The sequence below is a fragment of the Protopterus annectens genome, chromosome 2.part1 (assembly GCF_019279795.1).
Source record: "Protopterus annectens isolate FY-2018-M chromosome 2.part1, PAN1.0, whole genome shotgun sequence".
In the NCBI taxonomy this organism is placed as follows: Eukaryota; Metazoa; Chordata; order Ceratodontiformes; family Protopteridae; genus Protopterus; species Protopterus annectens.
In genome coordinates this window covers 887921367-887944141 of record NC_056729.1, presented here as the reverse complement: position 1 = coordinate 887944141, position 22775 = coordinate 887921367, and positions in this window count along the sequence as shown.

Here is a 22775-nt window from a genome sequence, read left to right as displayed (position 1 = left end):
ACCTCCAGATAAACCATGTGGTGCATGTGATACCTGCACAGTACTGTATTGTGGCAAACTAATTAGTGAGGAAATGTATTCCTGATCCTGCCAAGTTTGTCAATGTGTGTAAGTCCCTGAGAGATTGTGGCTGTGTTGACGTTGACACCTGTCCATGTGGACAAGTACGTGTACTACACCTACTGTATCACTACCATATCAGTGCTGCAGATGTCACTCACCATCACATATATGTTTGGAGAGCTCCTCAGCATGTAAGCTATGTGGCGCATCCAATAACTGCATGGACGTGATAGCAATATATAGTCAGTCAGTGGTTTAACACCCTGTACTGGAAGGTGTGTGACACAAACATGCTTAGGTTCTATTCTCCCACCCCCTCCCTGGCTTATCTTTGCCTCTGTCTGTCTCTCTCACTCCCTCTCTGGTGGATATGGAGAACTACACCTGCTTTGCTTAGGCAGCAGCATGTGTTTTGTAAGGGATGCTCATGATCAGCTGATGGCCTCTGCATGAATTACAGCCATCCTCTAGCTGATTGCATGTGGAACAGCTGTGTTAACATTCCCATAGCCAATTGCATGGAAACACACTCCAATATCTAGGAACATGATGTTGGTGTTGGGCCTGGACATTCCCTTTGAGCAGGTCCTAGAGCTGGTGTTTGGCAAACAGCATCACAGATGGATTGGGGATTCACTTCCGACAACATACACTGTGGATGTAGGCCAACACACAGGAGGGGGATGTGCCTGACATGACTACAGAATGTAAGTGTTGCTATTCTGCATTTGGAGTAATGTTAGTTTAACAGAGTGTATGTGGATATGGCTGGTCTACATGTTTTAATATCTGTCATGACAGTACAATGTTTCTGAGGAAACCCCCATCTGTAGGGTCATCTGCAGACTGGGCAGTGTGTGTTGCCTTTTTTTTCATGTGTTACTTACTGAGCACCTATCTGTGAACTGCAGAAGCATAGTGTGAGGACTGCAGTCAGTACATGGTGACAGCCATGAGAGTTACTGACTTCATATCCCTCATAGGACATATGTCACAACAAACCCTGTTACAACTGTAAATGTATTAGGTTATCACAGCAACATGTCAATATTGGCCCTGTGTTTGTGCCTCCAGCCACAACTCTATCAACCATTGTACATATGTCATGCAGTAAGAGGTGCATATGTTCTGTACATCATAACTTATTGACATCATATCTGATAACAAGCCAGTGAGATAACAGACTGCCACACATGTTATGTATAGTAGGGGTTATATGTGAGGACATAACCTGGGCACTCTGTGATTGTGTGCACAGTACATGTGTACTTATGGTGATTGTCAACAGTGTGTGTATTGTGAATATGTACCTTGGCCTGTGTACAGACTGTGGCAGATGTCATTGTTGTTGGTCCTGTTCTATCTGATGTAACATGTTGCTTCACTGTATGTTACCCTATTGGCTTAAATGCTTGTAGGGCCAAACACACACATGTCCCATACCACGAACAGGCAATGGACCACACCGTGTACTTGTCCAGTATATGTTGGGTTAGTGTGTGAGTGGTGCATATGAGGATGGTTTTGATCAGATAGTCCACATACTGTAATATTACGCCAGCTTACCATATGTGGCTGTGGCTGTGTTCACATTGGTTGTGGTTATGCACTTTCACAGAGGTGTCTGCTACTCTGTGCTGTGACATGCCTGTAGAGCTTGCTATATATGCAGGTACATGTGTATTCCCCCATAAGAAATGTAGGCCAGTGTTGCGGCAGTCTGCCTGTAGCCTTCACAGTGCTTTGTTACATGTCTAGCAGCTTAGTGTACTTACCCAGTGTGATGTTATGTCCAGATACTTGCCAGATGTACTGCTGCCAGGACACCATAACAGTCATGTATGTCAGCAAAGCAGTGGGATGCTGAACAGATGTATGTCATTAACTAGTGGCTAGTATGTGGCCATGGCACCTCTGTACCAGTGGTTATTATGTGTCAGGACAGACAAGGGTGTGTGAATGCATAACCTATGGAGGCAAATGTATACCAGTATTTACGTGATATACCCATCTACATGGCTGTTAACATCCACATTGTCAGGCTTGGTCCACATGTCTTGCACTAAGGCATTCTGTGTATACCTCTGGACTGACCAAAGTATGTCAGACTGTCCACATTTATTGGCCATATCTCTGCTGTAGTCCACAGGATCATTACTGTGCTAGCAGTGGTACTATACTATGATGTTCGTAGGATGTCTGTCAGTAGCCAATAGCACACATGATAAAAGCAGATGTGATCTCCCAAACACAACATGTCTGTGAAGACAATCCCTACCACTGTAGCAATAGTCTACATATATACCTGCAACACATACCTGACATCCCCTTGCACTAAGAGGTTGGGACTATTGGGGCTGTAGGACTCCACTCCATGTTCCATGTTCAGGACATATGGTGAACATATATGTATATATACTTATCCATATATCTATATAGATATAAACACATATAGATATCGACATACATAGATGGATATATATATATATATATATATATATATATATATATATATATATATATATATATATATATATATATATGAATAGACACACACACATATAAACACTCATATATATACATATACACAGCAATATATGTCTACACATATACAGATAGAGATACATATGCAGGTATACTTATGGATATCTACATATATATTGACAGTAATAGGTATATCAGAATGGATATGTATGCACATATAGTTATAGATATCTACATATATATTTACATAAATAGGCATATCTGTACACACAGGATGTGTGTACATATATAGCTACACACACACACACACACACACACACACACACACACACACAGACATATATAGATATGTGTGTGTGTGTGTGTGTGTGTGTGTGTGTGTGTGTGTGTGTGTGTGTGTGTGTGTGTGTACATACGAAGAGATGTACACATGGTCATATATATGTTGCACTATACAGATGTGTATACAGGCATATGTATGAATATACATGTGTATGTACATGTAGACATATATCAACTTATTATATGTATATATCCATATTCCTGTCATGTATAAATCTCACAGTTGTGTATACTCTCCCAGATGTATCTCACCATATATATCTGCTATGTGTACATTATGAGAAAACATATGTGATGCAACAGTCATACTAATAACAAGTACTACACAATTGTGGAAGTAAAGGTAATTGTTCAATACTAATCAATATGTGTACTGATAGATATATTGGAAAAACAACAGGTATTGTCACAGTGGTCATGGTGTAATGGTTAAGTGTTGTGACCTTAGTGTAGAGGGTCCTGGGTTCAAGATCTGCAAGGACTGTTCATTTTGTTGCTGGGCAGAACAACAGCTGTCAGATACAGTGGTTAAGACAGTTTTGAGCAGCTTTAAGCTGGTTTGCATGGGTTTGAGTGAAGCTAAGCGGTGCTAAGCTATGGGTAAATGTACAGGCATTTACACAGTGTAGGCTTCACTTACCAGTGCGCAAATCAGCTTAGCTGTAATATTGCAGCAATGTTGATACCTGCTAGGTATGGCTTAGCCATGGTAACCAGTTCACACCACCCAGTCTGAGAACATAGCAGGGTAATGACATCTGTAATAAGTGTATGTAATGTCATGTACAATACATGCGTCTATGTGCTCTCATTACAGTAGCAAGGGGTGTGAGTGTCATGTGTGGGACACAGATGTATATGAGGCCTGTGCAGCACTGTTATCCATGTGAATGTGTTACATACAGGGGTAGTAGGCCAGGATATGTGCTGTCACACTGGCATGTAGTGTATCATGGCAGTACTACTGTTGATAGTGCTTACCCAGGCAAGAGTAGAGTGCCAAATGTAGTACTGACAACAGGCACACCTGCTGTCATAGCTGGACTCTGAGGCCTCCCTGTTGTATCCCTGGTGTGTGAGCTGCATCACAGTAAATAACACCTACTGGGTAATGAACCCACATGTGGAATGTAACTGTAGACTACCGTCTGTACAGCACATGATAGCAAGTGCTCCTGACATGTAGTTATGGCATACATAATGTTGTCAAATGTCTATCTGCCAACACATTCATCCTACTGCATAGCTACTTGCCAAGCTGATGACTGTCAGTCCCTGTACAGATGTGCAGATGGCAGGTATTTAGATGGGATATGTACAGGCATCCTAAGCTTGATTGACACTGACGTGTATGCCCAGCTGTGTATAAATGGGTACATATTGGAGATGACACCCTATACGCACCACATGTCATGGGTACCTGCACTACACCACCACGTTCAGTAGAACATGCTTGGGTACAGGTCTCCATCACAGACACCATCCGTGTGTTGTAATGCATGTTGCATACATGTCAACTTGATCACCTCAGTGGCCATGTGCAGGAGGCACCTGAAGGATTTTCCAATGCATGTCACTCTCACCCTGAGGGTCACCACAGTAGTCTCTGTTGATAGATTTCCTGCTGCCGTATGGCAGGTGGCAGGATACCACTGTACACACAACCCCTACACAACCCTTCTCTCCTTGGACAATAGCTAGGTACACTGCTATGGCCACCTGCAGTGATGTACCCCAGTACTGACACATGTGTACGTGTGCATGACTGTGTATAGCAGTGTTTGTGTGCTAGCACACCTGTACTTAGGAATTCCATGAGGGCCTTCACAACCACTGCAACTCCCATTGCCATAGTCAGTTGTGGCTGCTGCTGTATGGGACATTACATGTACCCTGTTAAGCTCCTCTCCATACCAGCTACATGAGCCTTGCTGTACCAGCACAACAGCATTGTACAAATGGGTTGATAGGTGTGGGATACCCATTGTGTTCTGGCACTTGTGTGTATGTGTGCATGCCCATATATCTGTAGGGTACAACATTCTGAGGCCACATACTCCTATTACAATACCCATTGCCACACAGTAGTACAGATAGTGTTGTTGCTGCCCATAGGTGAGGCATGACAATGCAACAACCTACTAAGTGTGTGGCATGTGCATTAGATGCATATCCCTATAGTAACACTGTTGGGATCTACAATGGGTTGTATCGCAGTCATGGCAAATGTGTGATGTTGGGTATGTCAGAGTGTCATCATGGGCTTCAGGGAGTACAATATCCACTGGGGGATGTGGGTGCTGTGTGCACTGTCATTACACCAAGGTACACCCAGTATATGTCCCATGTACCACGTTATGGTTACCACTGTCACCATCAACCATACAGGTAACTGATACCACAATCAAGGCCAGTTATGCATGTGCTGTGTGCAGCCTACCTGTAACACACTGGACACACAGTCAAGTTAGTTTACAGCGATATGCCCAGGTCTCCTGGATGTGTGTCTGCCTGTTATATGTATGTTAATGTTTATATGAAGGTATGTCACACTATGTGTTGTCCATATACACCCAATATATCCCCCATTATCATACTGTACATGTCTGGGGATCTTCTGCATGTAAATGCAACCTGGAACACACCTCACCCTAAACGCTGTGTGATGTGTGCAATAGAAGCCTCACACTTCAGTATCACTGCATACCTATGTAGGGGTCTAGTCTCAGTGTTTCCAAGTAAGAGTGTGAGTGTATGTGGATGGGTCTACATCAGGTTGCAGATTATACATACCCCAGCAGTCACCTGTCCATGTGGCACAGGCAATAACTGTTATACAAACCTGTGACATGTGTTCAACTGTACACCAGATATGTCACAGCCATGGTGTCACCACAGTGCCATACCCTATTATGGAATATGACTGCAGACCATCCTCGTGCTGACACATGTACACCTACAACACAAATGGATAACATTATAGAGACCACAATCAACCAGTGTTACTAACAGCTATAATGCATCATTGCTGGACAGCGACACTTCCTGACATATCTGCATTACACTTTACTCATTACAACATATTACACTAGAGTACTGTGGTACACTGTAGTACAGTCACTGTGTGCATCAGAACCATATTATCCTGTCCTTGCATCAATGGTATGGATGACAGGGATCTGTCACAGGTATCATCATATGCACAGGGTGTGTTGTTGGCTTGCCAGAAGCTGAGGGTGGGCCATGCATTTGACACCATGTGTGTGGGTGATTCATGTACTGAGGTGAACTGAGCGTGGTGATGTGGTGTGTGTAGGTATGGGGTTGCCCTAGGTGTGTTTGTATAGTGTGTGGGTATGCATACACACAGTTCTGCCATGTGGCTGCCCTACACAGGTGTTTATGGACAGCTGCAGACCATACCTGGCAGGGTGTGCAGTTTACTGCATCTGGCCAGACATGTGGACTGTGCCTGCCAAGGGGTCCACAGGCATGTCCAGGTAGAGGCCTCAATGTGCTATTCTCACCTTATGATGACAAATGTCTGCTGGAACTGGGTCCCTCCTGGGACTGGCCAGGTCCACATGCTCATGGCCTGCTGTGGTGTGGACAGTGCCCTCCACAGTGTCGGGGCTGGTACTGCCACTACAGGAGCCCCTTGGTGTACTAGCATGTCCACATTGACAGCCAGCTGTTGGCATTGCTGGCCTATGTCCATGTGGCTGTCGCTGCACTCCCAGCACATGTTCAAGCATGGACAGACAACAGTTGATGAGGGCCATTACCTCACCAGACCGTCTATCCATGAACTCAGTTAATGCATGGATGGCACCAGCCAGTTCACAGGCATTGTCACTTGCAGATGTGACAGCAGCCCCCTGCAGCCCCAGGCCCTGTCTGGTGTAATGTTCCATCTGTGCCTGCACCGCCATGACAGCCTGAAACATGCACCTGCTGGTACCAGCTGTGTCATGTCTGCCAGGGGCATGATGACCAGCGGCCCTACCACGAGCACCCTGGGACATCTGCCTATGTGGTGCCCTGCCAGAAATCCAGCTAAGCCTGCTGTGACCAGACACAGTAGGCATGGTTACCACACTGTCCTGTGCACAGCCACCAAACGGCAGCTGTCCCTCCACTATGGCCACTAGCGATGGGGTATGTATAGGGACTGAAACTGTGTGTGAGGTTGGGGTGGCTAAAAGGGGGATGTCAAATGATAGTGCTGTTTCAGCCCCTGATAACCCCACCTGTGCCTCAACAGTACTATCATCATCTTTGGTGTCTGTATGGACACCAACATCAGATTACATGCAGGAGGGACCCTGACCCACCTTGCCACCTGTTGGGGAAAACAATAAACACACTTTAAAACCTGTACAGCATTGCAGTACACACACACACACACACACACACACACACACACACACACACACACACACACACACACACACACAAAACATAATACCTACCTTTCTGTGACTTTACAGACAATCTCACGTATATTTCCATGTGTTCCTTATCCTGCATCACACTTGGTAACATACACACAGTGATACCACTCATTAGCATATTAGTCCTCTAAATGCCTAGACATTTGATTACAACACAAGTCCTGTTACTACATTACCTGTCTGGCCTGTGTATAGTGGTGTTTCGATGGCCTCACTGCTGTCATTCAGAGTTCACCCTGTCAATGTCCGGACATCATGAGCATGGCCCCTATATGTGTGGGCTACTATGTTCACTCCATAATATCCTGCACTGGAGTGCCATGTGTATGTATTGCTCAGGGCATGCCAGATATGCTGCTCAATCAGCCTATCATGTGGCAAATGTAATATATGGATACACTCCCTGGTGTTGGCTAGTACTTCCCCAATGCATTTGTAGTGCTGCATACGTGGGTTGTCGGTCACCTCTCTGCTAAATGAGATAATAAGGGTATACCTGGTGTCTACCTTCCCTCTCAATGCCTGTTCCATTCTACAGACCTTATTATACTATCAGCTTTCCTGTGATTACATATATGACAAGTATTCCTGATGTGTAATGTGGCAGTCCATGTCCATGAATTGCACAATCCCAAAGGGAGGTACTACTGTATGAACAACCCCACAATCACACATGTGCATGCATGGCCACCCACACAAACACACACACATGCACACATGCATCCTACATGCATCAACCTCCCTCCAATTCACCATAGTCACCCTACAGACATACTAACTACCCACCAGGATGCACACACACATATACAGGTGAGGTTGCACAATGATAGTACACACAATCCTCCTATTACCCATCTGTCAACATGCATAAAATATGGTACACAAGAGCATGCAGTGCAGCTATAGTCAATCCATGCTAGCAACAGTATACATGTGTGTGATGCATGTGCTCTGTCACTAGGTGATGCCCCTTCCCCTGGATACAACTGCACTCATGTACACATTATTGCTGTGCACCTGTTCTGCACCATGCCATGTACTGTGCACCACACCTCACAGGTGTGCAACCCATTGCTGAATGTGTAGTACTGTGTCACAGTTATGTCAGTTTTAATGCTCACAGCCTCTATGTTTTTCAACAGCACATACCTGGGATGATATGTGGAGTGATGTCATTTGTGAATGCCTGATGTCTGATTTACAGCTCTTAACATCAGCGGACCATGTATGATCAATCCAATACTATTACACTGACAACCATCAGAGCATACCATGGCTATGAGGGGTGTACACACCCTTATGAATAGGATGCACCCATCCTTTATCTGCCATGGGATCACATCGCCGCATATCTTAAAAGTACATGAGCCCGATATGTGACATATGCCCTGTACTTTCACATACAGTGTCTACGGACTGTGTTAGGTGTGTGGATGATGACCATGATACATACACTCCATGTGGGCATATGTGTGCACACCCTTAACATGATGGTTTGTTGTGCCTATTGTTATGTGTACTACAGCAGTCACTACTCCTGGCAGGGGTATACTAGCGTGGGCCATCTGCATTTGCCATTGTATGTTCAGTCTGCCCTACACATGTCCCCCTAATCTGCATGATTGCAAAGTCTACTCATGTGCACATCCCTTGGTGTTCACACACTGCCATCACTATTGTTGTGGGGGTAGGGTTACGTTTGCCACAGTTCCTGAACCTGACTATGTGCAGATACAGCCATTCTTAGCATCCTTAGGATCCCTGCAGCAGTGCACTGGTGTATCATGCTGACACCCCACCACCTTCAGCCTTTTTTCAGATGCTTGACTAGTAAGGCCTACAGATGTTTGATACTTTGCAGTGTCCCATACACTGAACACCACATGTTACAGCCTAGTACAAGCTGATAATGTGGACCACAGTAATACCTTATGCCATAGTGCAACTCTACAATAGTTGTCATTGTCCTACAGATATATACACTGGTGTTGCACTGTATATGGGTGTTATTCCAAACATGTCCCTACTGTAGGCCATGTCTCCCATCATTATGTTACTCCCTGTGAACACATTCTGCAATGACAGGATGTTAGTTATCTTGCAGGTGTCTGACATACCCTTCCAATACCCCATCATGGGCACCACTGTGATGCCGTGCATTTAACAGCAACAATAAATGCACATGTACAGCATGCATTCTGGGTAGGTGTGTTAGATGTGTGCATGGAATATACCATAGCCATTACATGCCCAGTGTATTGGCAAGCATCTGCATAAACCATACTCACCAGCTACAGGCTGCTGCCTTGGTGGTATACTGGAGGGACCTACATAAGAGGATGAGAGATGCAAAGTCAGTGGCCACACCTGTGGCATTGCTACAGGGTGGATGCAGCATTACAATATATCAACAGTACATGTCCAGAATACTACCACATATGTACATCTGTTTATCACTATTATGCAGCAACAAACTATATCTATGATATGTCAGATATGCATGATCTACCTGTACAGATGTGCATATATATGCAACAGGGGTCTACTGCTGTGCCCTGTGGCCTTACCTGCATGCTCCTCAGCTGGTGTGTGGGTAGCACCAACCTCCACAAAGGTGTCCAATGGTTGGTGGCCATGTGGAAAGGCAGGTGCCATGCATTTGGCTAGGAGGTCCTCCACATGTGTCGGGGATGAATGGCTTGGCCCCCCCTGTGGCGAGGTGATCCCCCTGGACTGCAGCAGCACACAAATGGGCATTGTGAAGCAGGTGAGAACAATGATGCTGGACCTGCTCATAACTACGGTTGTGCAGTCCGACATCATTGACCCTGTGGATTAGGTTGTTCCCCAAGGTGGTCCACTCCTACTGATCGTTAGCGGCCCGGTCAAACAATACAGGTAGTTGCTGTATGAGGTGGTTCACCAGAATGTCATTATCAGCTGCTGAGTACGCTGGAAGCCTTCCATGGGACATCTTGCCTGAAAGACATAAAGATGGACACAGGTAAGAGCAAGTCAAGCAGCAAGGTTACTACTGTTCTTAATGCACATCACTGTCACCCCCCACTATATCAGCAACAACAAACTGTACGCACAACTCAATAGGTATGGCTACAGCATACCTACCAGTGGGGCAGATATTGTATTATACCACGCTTTGTGCAATGTGTTTGTAGCCATGTTCCCTGTGTAAACACTATCATTGCTGGCCTGTTACAGACTATTCACCTGCATGCCATTGTCAGGGCCATTATGGTTCCATATATTCCTGTGGTATGCTTGGTATGTGGTTACTGCACATCTGACATTCTATGTTATTGGGGTTATCTATGCATGCTGTTGGACATGTTCCAGGATTGTGTAAACTATTACTACCAACATATGTTCTATAACAGTGACACAATAGCATGTATATATAATATTGGCCAGCAGAACCACCTCTCCAAACTCATCTGCTCATGTTACTAGGCCAAATCACATGTGTGACCCACCATTGGGGCGTCCTCATGTACTGGTCCAGCAATACCTTCAGGTGGAACCATCTCAGGGGATGTTGTCACCCCCCCCCCTGGTGGCACACACAGACATGTGCTTGTCCACTGAGGTCAGGTCCAGGGTCTGTTCCATAACGGGCTCCACAGACACATGTGGGATGTGCTACATCACTTTGAGGCACCCGGTACACATTCACAGGACCCACATGCTCCTCCTGCTCAGCCTTCAGGCCAGGCACCTTCGGGACATGGACTGCTGTTGTGAGTAGCAGTCGGCGGGAGGTTTGTTCCCATTGTGTCCATATCGGGTCCCATGGGGTGTCCACATCACAAACCACACACACGATCCAGGGTGTTTACCCACCACACGTCACATACCACCCCTGTAGGCTGTCCTCTCTATCTACCAGCCCTGACCACTTCTACAAATATACCTGCCATACTTCCCCATATTCCCATTCCATACTTCACAGACAAGGGCAATGTGGTCCCAACAAGGGGTTCACATGTGACATACCCATCCATGTTGCACACACTGACAGGCTGTAGATATCTGTGTGTATTGCTATGTGTGCTGTTTCCTCACACATAGCATGCAGCACTGTGGTGGTAATATAGGGGACGTGTATTTACATACATATATGTTTGTGTGTGTGTTTGTATATATGTAGACATGTGCATATAGGTATATATCTATATATGTGTAGATATATATGATGTGTATATGTGCTTATATATATGTCTACACATGGGTATCTGTATATTTGTGGACATACATTGTAGATATATATATATATATATATATATATATATATATATATATAAACACACATATGCATACATATATATGGGGTACATTCAGACATCAGGTCCGCAATCTCAACACCTTCCTGCACAGCTGCACTTTTCTGCCTTGCTGCAACACAGACAGGTGCCACATATGGAGACAGCCTGACATTTGGAGGGTATATATAGGGCCAGATTACAGGTAACCTATTATACACCTATGGCATTCCTGCATGCTACAGTACATGTTAACCTGAGTATCCTGCAAGAGGTGGGCTGTGGAACCCACATATCCATCATTATGGCATTACTTCCACCACAAGTTATTGGCCACAGTAATATCATACTTCCCATTACACAACACACAGTATGATGGCTTACATCTTATCAGTCAGTGCTGCTCTGCACGGTTGACAGGTATGGGCCACTACCCACAGTGACATACTCTATTGCCCTTAGCAGTTGTTCAGCTAAACATCATTGCAACAACACCTGAAGGCATATATAATTCATTCCACATCATCCATCCCATTATTATCGACCAAGTACTACGATTAGTTACATGCATATATACTTCACATACCTGTTCTGGGAATGAAGTCTCTTCTGGATAGTTTGTTTGCTGGTGTTTTTTTTGTTTGTTTGTTTGTTTGTTTGTGCCTTACACTAACTCTCTTTCTCTCTATCTCGGTCTCTCTACAGTAAATGAATTGAGCTGCTTTGAATAGATCTCAGCATGGATTTTGCAGGTGATGCACATGATCAGGTGATGGCCTCTGCACCAGTCAGTGTCCTCCAGTTGCTATCTGCATGCAGCATGCTGTGTAGTACTTCCAATTACTACTGTCATGGCAACCAACTACTATACATCCCTACATCATGTGGGCATCTTCCCTGTACCTTTCCTGTATGATGCTTCCTGTGTGTGGGCAGCAGTGCTACAGACAGCAGATAGCAATACCTCTTACAGGAGAACCTGCACACTTAGGGCAACTACATATTTGTAGGTGGTTCCAGAACTACTGACAGAGTGTGAGTAGTGTTATTGTATGCATTGTATAGCACCGGTGTTACAGGGTTTGTGTGTACATACTAGTTTAAGTTGGAATGCAGTCTGTCTGCATAGCTCTCAACTGTGGGCCTATCCACTTGATGGCCAGAGGTGTGTCTATTATGTTTTGTCTGTCCACCACACAGGTCTTGTGTCAGATATATGACTGGCAGTGTGTGTGTGTTGAGTGCTATCAGTACATGGCTACATCCATTTATGTTTCTAACTTCATATTCCTGACCAAGGGTATGTTGCAGACTATCCTGTAACACCAGCAACTTGCTTAGTGTATGACAACAGTATTTCACATATGGGCCTGTGTTCCAGCCTCTGTCCTTGACCTATATACCAGGCTTTGTACATATGACATGCTGTCAGGGGTTATGTAGTGGACTGTGAGTATGTCATTCTGCCATTCCTGCCATCAGTCCACTGCTATTGTGGCCCCACACATATTGTGGGGTTTAGTCCATATATGTGTGGGTTTAAGCTACACAATACTTGGTGCCCTTATGCACTCTATAGGCCAGTGTATGTAAAAGTGGTATATGCTCCTGTATTATCCAGTCTATGGTGGGTGCACCATAACTAACCTAGGCTGCTACAGCATGTGGGAGTATCAGGAGTAAGTAGCCTTAAGGTGTCTGGATGTACATTACCATACAATTCACCTTGGGTAAATGCAGGCCTACTGCTTCATGCCATACAGACTGTTCTGTTTGTCAGTGTGATTGTGATGGTGTCAGTTATGCCTTGTTATGTAAAAAATATTGTGTCAACTAAGGTCTTTACCCCCTAGTGATTGTGCACAGAGTGTAACTAGAGGCTGCTGGACTATACATCTGCATTACTTACTGTTGATTGGTTTCCTGTGGCCCAGTCTGTCTTTACTATTGTACTACTTGAAGGCCTCAGCCTGGACAGTAACATATGTAAACCTTTCCAGACTACTGTATTAATATAACTGTTTCACAGTTGCATTACTCTGTTTATATGTATGTCAGTGTCTAAACAGCTATATGACATGGCATATACAACTGTAATAGTACACAAAGCTTTTCCATGTATGCACATCTGTGTGTGGTGTTATATCCATTGACCTCTTTGTGGGTATATGTTGCAGGCAACAATTGTCATTTGTATGGGTGGCTCATACAATGTCCAGTTGGTAAGGTGGCAACTGTATGCATAGTGGCTGCTCCGTATTGTGTGCACCTTCTACATATGCATCTTCCTATACATATCTATGTGTGTGTATGTATAGTTACATATATATCTATCTATAGATATATATATATATATATATATATATATATATATGTATGTATGTGTGTGTGTATATATATATATATATATATATATATATATATATATATATATATATATATATATATATGTGTGTGTGTGTGTGTGTGTGTGTGTGTGTGTGTGTGTGTGTGTGTGTGTGTGTGTGTGTGTGTGTGCGTTTCTGCATATATGGGTCTGTGTATATGTATCTTAGGAATGTTGATTGCTTCCACATTGTAAATTCCCTATGGTAGCCAGACTGTACCGCATGATATGTTACTGATACCAGCCTGACATCATACAGGTGAGATGGAGTACTGTTAACATCTTGTGTCCATGTTGTGTCAGGTCCGGGTTATGGGATCTGCAACAGTTGGTATTGTACTGCAGGGCAGACATGTTTGGCTGTGGGGGGGGGTCATAACTATACGTACAAGACATATGTTGTTTGGGCCCCCTCACCACCATTAACAGTGTATGTGGACATATATGTCTTTGTTATGTTCTCTTTTATATCTATAGATGTATGTCTGTATATACCTATATAGATATATATTTATGCTTACATATATATATATATATATATATATATATATATATATATATATATATATATATATATATATTGCTGTAAATATATAGACATATAGATGTAGACATATATATCTATAGATGTACGCATATGTATGTATATATGTGTGTGTATATATATATATATATATATATATATATATATATATATATATATATATATATATATATATACGTAATACATCTACATGTTGAAATACATTTCCTGTACTATTGAATGGCTGGTCTGAATGATATGTTTGTGAAAACATCAGGATTATTTATATCTGATATGGCTTTGAGGTAAATCAGTTTGTCTATGGTGTACAGGTTCCTGGGTTTAAGCATTGCAAAGGTTGTATATTTTATTGCTGGGCAGAACAATGGCCATTGGATACAGAGTGATTAAGGCACTTTTATGCAGGTTTAAGCGGGTTTGTGTGAGTTTGTGCGGAGGTAAGCACTGCTAACTTCCTGTTACAGCTTCTTATACTGATTTAGCTTCTTAATTGCTTAACCTGTGCAGGCATTGCTTACCCCTGTGCAAACAGGATGTAACCCACTTACTGCTGCTTAAAACTGCTTACTCCCACTAATCCCTGCGCTAATTTCTTTAAAAGGAAAGAAAAAATCTTGATAGGAAAGTGGTGAAAAAGGGGCACAAAGAGGGAAAGACAGTGAAGAAAATAGCTAGGGATGTGCAGGAGGGTATAGGGAAGGTCCATAGCTGCCCATTTCTTCTACAGCAACAGCTGTGCATATAGACTGAATTTGGAGGTAGATTTGGACACTCAAACCACTGAGACAGGGGTGAGAACAACAATATGTTGTGATGCCAATTAGACCAGATTACATGTTTCCAGTGGACACGTGTGAAATGGACAGCTTTGTATGTGGCAATATTTTTCTGGGGGGAATCAATTGCCCTTTTCTTTTTTTTCAGGTGAGAGTGGGATGTTGGGAAGTGATAGTAGGTATATTTGGGGTGGTAGGTTGGGTAGGTTAAAAGACAAGACAAACAAGATGCATACAGGGGTGGTACATGACACATGTCAGGGTTAAATACCTTGTTGTGGAGGGTGTTGTGAAATCAGAAGCCCATGAAGCCCCTAGTGGAGACAGTGGGACTGGGATCCCCACCCATGGGCAGTCACCACTGTACTTTCACAGCCCCGAAGATGGCTTTGCTGGAGGCTGAGTTGAAGAGCCAGGCCAAAGCTCTGGTTTTGAAGCATGACCCTCAAGCTGGCGTAGAAGATCTCCAAACTGCTGATTGAACTCTCCATGCACCATGACCCAGACCTGGTGATGGGTGACAGGTTTCTGTCTGCACCCGCTCCAAGGTGGTGGTGAGCCCATCCCCTGTGGTGGTTCCACCCGAAGGTGGTGCAGAAGCAATGGGCAAGGAGGTCCCAGGTAGGGCCCCAGATGTGCTGGTGCCCAGTGCCATGGCCAGATGAGGTGGGACAGATAGCTCCACTGGGGCCCGCATCCCCATACATGCTATGGTGTTTATGGTGTATCAACATATGTGAGTTAGTTATAGTCAACACATTCCAGGATTAGGTATAACAGCATGCATAGATATTCCCATTAACCCAGACACCAGATATGGAACCGTTGCATAGCAAGTGGAACACATGCATATATGGGACCACAGTGATAATAACAACAGCATGCAGGTACATTGATGGCACCATGCCACCAATGTTGGAGTATTTCAACATAGCACATGCATAGAAACAGATTTAAATAATTATCAACCAATAGGATATATGTCCCAACATAACAGTGGAGTCATCATGTACCAGTTGAGGTGGGTATTTAGTGTATTGTTGTAGATATGGTGGGGGAGAGAAAGATGTCAATTAACAACTAGTATATTCCTGTAGTTCGCATTACTTTCCTAGTCAGTGCTGTTATCTGTACCTTACAAGTATTACTACACTACCCTATTGCCTTAGTTTGGACAGTGATATGGCTGTCGACATGAACTGGTTTTACCTGCAGTATACACCTCTTACCTGGTATACCTGTGGAGGAATTATTTGTTAACACTAACTGTTTCTACACATGCACCCAGATTCCAGGTTGATGTTATGCACATACCTGTCCATCTCTTTTTGCACAGACTCTGGCCATGTCTTGACCAAATGCAGGTGACATATGTTGACTATTGCCCTCTCCAACCTTTAGTGACTTACAACATTCTTATACAGGATTTCTTACACAGTTATATTATGTGGCACATTGTGGGTGACAGTGATCAGTGATACCTTTTTATTCAGAGCAACTGCAGCACTCACAATTCCATACAATACCAGAGTAAACAGTACCAGTGCTTTTTTGTGCCTAAAACAATACAGGTTTTATCCTGGCAATTAAATTACTAATACTTTTAGATTTCTTTCCTATGACAGTACATGCAAGAGTATTACTAACCTGCCTCGCATCGCAACCTATCCACTCGACATCCATGGGCCTCCTGTTTTGCGACCCACTCACTTGCAGCTGTGAAGCACATGATTATTTAGCCATACCTATCCATAATATACATGAGCTGGCAATTATTGAACAGGTAGTGGACTGATACTTACACACAGCTGGACAACCCCTGCTGTCTTAGCCTCTTGGATCCACTGATCCAAGAGATCCCCCTTTTGCCACTTCAGGTCAGAATAGTGATGCCTGTCCTGCTCAGCAGTTCGGGGTCTGCCAGTGGCACTGGTGAGGTCACAGGCGAGATGGTCCCAGGCTTCCACCTTATATTGGGAACCCTGGTACTGGCCCTGCAGCAGTCTCTGCTCATGGTCTTTGACAAGGAGTCCTGCCATGACTCTGGACTCCTGGATGCCCCAGCGCTGCACCTGAAAGCACACTCCCTCTCCCCTTCCTAACATGGTGCCTCAAGGGGAAGCTACAACCAGTTATGAGATGTATTTCCACCTGTTTGGTTTAAGTAGGGCTGCTTTCCCTTACTTTGCCGTGATTGGATGGTTTTGAAAAGGCTAAGCTATGGACAATCCTGCTTACCTAAGGTTGGCAGTGTTTAAAGGGGTATACCACTGGGCAAATTGAGTTAGCTGGCCTACACATTGCTTACACCTACTAAGCTGGCCTGTGCATTGCTTAGCATTGCTTAATATTTACTTTGCATTATATTTGCTTTTTGGCATTGATTTATTATTCATTACATGTTATGTATATGTATGGTAGCCATGATTTATGTGTATATACACTGAATGGTGTCCTTGTGTTTAATAGGGACTTCAACACTGTATTACAATTACACCTCACATCTGGCTTTACTTCAGTACTCCAGTTCACATATTTATGTTATGCTGTAGGTTATAGAACATATGACTGTATGTTGCTTCCTTTCACATGTTCAGTTTGATTTTACTATAGTGAGGATTTGTTTGGTGATACCTCAGTCTTATGTACTGCTGTGATGGCCTGGTAGTTAACTACTGTGACTATAGTGTGTAAGGTCCTGGGTTCAAGACATACAGGGCTGGTCATTTTGTTGCTGGGCAGAACAGCAGCTGTTGGATACAGAGTGATTAAGGCACTTTTAAGTGGGTTTGCGTGGGTTTGCATGAGAGTAAGCTGTGCTAACCTTTGGTGAAATATGCTTAAAGAGAGTTAGCTTCCATATTGCTTAACCTGTATGCACATTCTTTATCCCTGTGCAAATGGGCTTAAATCTGCTTATGGGTGCTTACATATGCTTACTCCCACTTACTACTGCTTTATAGTGCTTACACTTGCTTACTAGTGCTTACCCCACTTAGCACTGCAGTAATTTAAACAACAATGTCATATGTTTCTTGGGAAGGTGGGGGATTTGGAAGCTGTATGGAGTTATAATTCATTACACATTTTAACTTCCATTTGTATCCCTGATTCCTGTGTACATATACTGTATGGGGCACATGCAATTATTTATGGAATTTGCAACATTATGACACTGACACCTCACATCTGCATTTAATGCAGTACTCCAGTTCACAAATATATGTTATTTAGTAGGTTATGCAACAAAAATATTGGTCATAATGTGATTTGACATGGAAAGTGCTGCAGTGGGACTCGAACCGGGAATGACTGCATGTAAGAGAAATGCTCTGCCCACTACACTATTGCTATACTGCTTCATTTGCATATATCTTCCTTTTTATCCTCTTCTGCCATTTAAGCTGCATTAACTGTAGCTAAGCGATGGGCAAACCCATGCACCTATGGTTAAATTTCATCTGTTTCATAAAAAATAATGTATCTTTATATTTTTGTGTTTACTATTGCTCTTGTACATGTGGGGGGAGGTGTTACTGGGGGGAGGTGTTACTGGGGGTATGTGGACACCTAGGAGCAGTCTCGCTCATTCTTTTAGGGCTCTCTGCTGTTCTTCATTGCAGGGGGGTGCATATTCTGAGAGCTCTGCTCTCAGACACATCCCCTGCACTCTTACACGCTCCAAAATTGGTCTAAAAATGTGGAAGTCATTGAAACTATGCAATGCCGGGGTACTATTTGCCACTTTCAACCATATCTATATAACAGCACAGATGTCAATATTATTGATTGTGACAAGGACTTGCAGGGAGTGTGTTTTGGCATTGAGCAGTAACAGCTAGAGGTTCAGTTGTGCTGATTTTGCTATGTTAGTAGGTTTGCCAAATTATCATTGCCTAAAAAAGGCACTATGGGGGTGGATAAAGTTTTAATCATTATTCAAAAGCCTAGAGGGGAGAGGTGCCAACCATCCTTGGCAAAATAATGTGGTCTGTTAACCATGTCCTGCAAAGCTGACAAATATTGGATCCCCTTAGAATGATACCAGAAAAACAGGCAGTTGTTGAAATCAATCATTTTTAGCTCATACTGGGGCATCACCCTTCATGATGGTAATATGCTACTCAATGCTAGCCTCATACAATCCTCAGACACATAGTCTGAAAGCTCCATAATGTCTTTCTTCATATAGTCCAGGGAGGTATGTTTCAGGTCATTTACACTCACATTGACTATGTTGGAATTACACTACCTGCGATATAATGACTTGAGTTTGTGTGTGATTTGGTGGATTCTGGCTCCATATAAGCAACTAACAGTTATCTTCTCTTTGTTGAACCTGGTTTAGAGGGGCGTCAGTTATATCTTAGAATGGAGTCCCCTATGATGACAGTCCTGGGAAGTGTTTGCTTGCCTGAGGAGCTTAGTGTTTGGGGCTCCACTGAGACTGACAGTATGGGTGGTGTTAGATGCCTTTTCTGAGTGACCTTAGGCTTGCTAAGGCATAGCTTTGATCTAAGTTGATCTCTGTTGTTTTGGAAGATTGCTTTTAAGGGCCTCAGCATATGTTAGTCTATGTCTGTGTGTGTTGCGTGTTCTGTGAGGTTGGTGTTGTGCGTGTGGTTTTGACAACCTGATGTGCATTTGAATATGAGAGGTTCACCTCCAGTGTCATTGTGTAAGTACACCAATCACATATTGTGTCTGCTTCTTTAAGGAATATGCAGTTGTCAGTGAACATAAGACAATTGTTAGATTATCTCAAGATGCCCATATCCACCAACTTGGCTACAGAGAAGTTAGGAAATTGCATATCAATACTGTCCAGTCCTTTGATTTATAGGTGCATAGGTTCAAAGGTGTTTACTAGGCTAATGACCACAAGGGCCTTTTTAAGCCTAGCCATGCATCCCAAATCTCTCCAAGTTCTGGTACCCTTGATAAGTGTAAGCAAGAGCTTGGGAGATGAACCATTTACAGGCTGCCTGTATTCATTAGAGACATAGTGTGCCAAACCAGGGATGAATTTCCTGCTTCTCATCCAATTGTCCAAGTTACACTTGAATTGGATTAGGGAGGAACTCTGCTTCACATGGATGGGGAGCCTGTTCCAGAGACAGGATAGTTTCTGTGATACATGCTCAAAAAAACACTCAAGGCAAGGTTCATCCAAAAATGTATCCAAAAAATCCAGGCAGGCTTTCACGCAATCACAGTACAGTTAGTGCTTTTGTCCAAACCAAATGTAAGAACCTCATCAGACAATTACATAAAATAAGAAGCCAGTATAAATAATAAAAAAAAACAATGACATCACATCCTTTATTAGTAATTTAAAGACGCATACTCCCCACTAGCAATACATATACTTCACTTTAAATAAATGAATACAGATATTGAAATATTTAAATGTGTAAAATCAACAATACATAACCTATCTAAGATAATTTTACATATACAGATAAAATATATAAATCATAAAATAATATTAGTATAATAATACAATAATATCACCTTTCAAAGCTTTCAGGTGTAATATGCACTTCAAAGAACACTGGTCATTAAGGCCTGGACAAGTAAATGCATTAACCTTGAGCTGCCAATAAAGCTCTCTTTCTTCTAAATGGAGGGGATATGGGCCCCCCCGATGTTCTTAATGACATTATCAATTAACAAATAGTTGAAAAAATGCCCAGGGTTTTCTGACACATTTACACAAAGCATTTGTGATGTTAACTTTCCCAGTATTATATTAGTGTTCGTATACTCTCAACTTAAAATGTCTCGGAGCTTTACCAATATTAAACCCTGGACAACATTGGCATAAGACAATGTACACAATACCACAACTTTCACAATTATATTTACCACAAATCATATATTACACATTATTGACAGTAAATGAATTAGCAACTTTCATGAATTTGCAAAAGTTGCATCTACCACATTTAGTCATCCCCACTTTAGAGGGAAACACTCTGGTATTATTGCCCAAGATGTTCTTTAAATTATTCCCTCTTTTAAAAATCAAACCAGGGTTTACACTAATTTTATGCTGGACAGCAGGGTCATCTAGTAAAATTCTCCAGTTTTTCAATAGAATTTCATGTAGAGACCCAGCATCCTTAGAAAAGGTTGTAAAGATTTTAAAAGAATGGGCATTAGCATTATCACCCAGTTCCCCAACTGTAGTAACTACATGAGCATTTACTGCTGTCACATCAGGGGGTGGTTCTATGACTGCATCAATGGTATTATTCAGTAGGGGTTTAAACCAGCCACTGTCCCTTTTCCTATGAACCTCATCAATGATGTCCTCAACAAGTGCAAGATGGTAACATCTCTTAAGGCACATATTTTTAATATTAACTCATTCAGCCAAAAACTCAGAATGCAATCTGGTCATTCTAGCAGCTCTTACTAGTTGACCTTTAATAACTGCTTTTTTCTGGTGAAAGGGATGAGAGCTGTTAAAGTGCAATAATGTGTTGGAGTATGTGGGTTTAAGAAAAATCTTGGCTGCATATCTTCCATTAGTAATGTCATTTGATAATTCCACATCCAAGTAGGAGATAGTATCAACCCTAAATTAAAAGGTAAATTTAAGAAATGATGTAAAGCCAGAAATAGTATCGACAAAGTTAACTGCATCAGTTAAATCACCCCGTAAAATGATAAAAATATCATCCAAAAATCTAGTGTACCAGTAAACTCTGTCTTTATATATGGGGTTCTTAAATAAGAATTCGCATTCCCAGTATGTCATAACACAATTTGCAAAGCTACCCCCACAGGGGGAGCCCATAGCAACCACTGTTTGCTGTAAAAAATATTCACCATTGAAAATCAGCATGTTATTAGATAAGACAATTTCTAACAGGTATTCAATAAGGTCAACTTCAGCAGTTAGAGCTCCTTTTAAGGAAATAAATTCCCTGACCCAACTAATGCCAAGGTCATGCTATATCACCGCATATAGATCCTTGACATCAATGGTCAGGAAATTATAGTTGCCCTGGAAATTTAGTGCATTTAGGGATTTCAAAAAATCCTATGAATCCCTACAGATTTGGGATTCACCATCTAAAAATTTCTTAAGTTTTTTATCCACAAGTTTAGCACATTCATATGTGATACAATTCCTACCATCAACTATGGGTCGGAATGGAGGATCATGCAAATCCTTGTGGATTTTATGCAACCCAAAAATCACTGGTGTAAGGGGGGTCAAAATGTTAAAATAATTCAGTGTCTCTATGTCAATATGGTTGTCAATAAAAAGGTCATTAATTAAAGACCTTATCCGCTGTCAGGCACCATTAAATTAATTTAAATAAATTTTCACATAGGTATCAGTATGCAACATATCTGACATTTTGTTTACATAATCATGTTCATTCACGAAAATTAAACCTTACCAGTTCCACAGGCATTCCTAGGACTGGTGAG